Genomic DNA, 2,053 nt, shown 5'->3' on the forward strand with positions numbered 1-2,053 from the left:
GCTTAATGAAAATGGGGAACTACATGTAGACAAGCAAGTGGAAATCAAGTTTTCCATAGGGAACTACAAAGACAAAGTTTTATGTGATGTAGTGCCTATGGAAGCTTGCCATATCTTATTAGGGAGACCATGGCAATTTGATAAGAAAACCTTGCATGATGGTCTCACTAACGAGATTTCCTTCACCCATAAGTATAAAAAGTTTGTACTTAGTCCTTTACCACATTCTCAAGTGGTGAAAGACCAAATACAAATGAAACAAAAGAGGGATGAGGAAAACAAAAAAAAAAAAGAGCTAGAAAAAGAGAAAATCCTTAGGGATAGAAAGGCGTGGGAGAAGAGTGTTCCTTCCCACAAGGTTGGTCAACAAGAAAAACCTCTTGAAAATGTTTTTGAAAACTTGCTTCTTGTTGAACAACCAAGCCTTATCTTTTGTAAAGGAGCACTTACATGCACTGCCACAAGTAGTGAACTCATGGTTTTACCTCCTTAAGCAAAAAACCTTTTGAGTGAATTTGAAGATCTATTCTCCCAAGAAGGACCCATTGGGCTTCCTCCTCTTAGGGGGATAGAACATCAAATTGACTTTATACCGGGGGCAAGCCTACCAAATAGGCCTGCTTATAGAACCAACCCCGAGGAAACAAAGGAGATAGAATCACAAGTTCAAGACTTGTTGGAGAAGGGTTGGGTTCAAAAGAGCCTAAGCCCTTGTGTTGTACCTGTCTTGTTGGTTCCCAAAAAGGATGGAAAATGGCGTATGTGTTGTGATTGTAGAGCAATCAACAACATCACCATCAAGTATAGGCATCCAATCCCGAGGCTTGATGATATGCTTGATGAATTGCATGGGTCAACTCTATTCTCCAAGATTGACCTTAAAAGTGGATATCACCAAATTCGAATCAAGGAGGGTGATGAGTGGAAAACCGCTTTTAAGACCAAATTTGGATTATATGAGTGGTTGGTGATGCCCTTTGGGCTTACTAACGCTCCAAGCACATTCATGAGGCTTATGAATCACACCTTGAGGGATTGTATAGGTAAATATGTAGTAGTTTACTTTGATGATATCTTAGTATATAGTAAAACCCTAGAAGACCATCTAAGCCACCTTAGGGAAGTTCTTCTAGTCCTTAGGAAAAATAGTCTATTTGCCAATAGGGATAAGTGTACCTTTTGTGTAGATAGTGTAGTCTTCTTAGGCTTTATAGTAAACAAAAAGGGGGTGCATGTAGATCCCGAGAAAATCAAAGCCATCCGCGAGTGGCCAACTCCACAAAATGTAAGTGAAGTAAGAAGTTTTCATGGGTTAGCAAGCTTCTATAGAAGGTTTGTGCCTAATTTTTCTAGCCTAGCTTCTCCTTTGAATGAACTTGTAAAAAAAGATGTTGCATTTTGTTGGAATGAAAAGCATGAGCAAGCCTTTCAAAGGCTAAAAGCTCAACTCACCAATGCACCCATCCTATCTCTCCCAAATTTTTCCAAAACTTTTGAGATAGAGTGTGATGCATCGGGGGTAGGCATAGGTGCGATTTTGTTGCAAGGTGGACACCCCATTGCTTATTTTAGTGAAAAACTCCATGGTGCCACCCTCAACTACCCCACCTATGACAAAGAGCTCTATGCTCTTGTGCGAGCCCTAAAGACTTGGGAACACTACCTTGTGTCCAAAGAATTTGTTATCCATAGTGATCACGAGTCTTTAAAATATTTAAAGGGCCAACACAAGCTCAACAAGAGACATGCTAAATGGATGGAATTTCTTGAACAATATCCTTATGTAATCAAATACAAGAAAGGGAGCACCAATATAGTGGCCGATGCTCTTTCAAGACGGCACACACTCTTTTCAAAACTAGGTGCCCAAATTCTTGGATTTGACCACATAAGAGAGCTTTACCAAGAAGATCAAGAACTCTCATCCATCTATGCCCAATGTCTACATAGAGCACAAGGAGGTTACTATGTGTCCGAGGGATATCTTTTTAAAGAAGGAAAACTTTGCATTCCCCAAGGAACACATAGAAAACTCCTTGTCAAAGAATCACAT

This window comes from Phaseolus vulgaris, chromosome 10 (genome assembly GCF_000499845.2).
Source record: "Phaseolus vulgaris cultivar G19833 chromosome 10, P. vulgaris v2.0, whole genome shotgun sequence".
In the NCBI taxonomy this organism is placed as follows: Eukaryota; Viridiplantae; Streptophyta; class Magnoliopsida; order Fabales; family Fabaceae; genus Phaseolus; species Phaseolus vulgaris.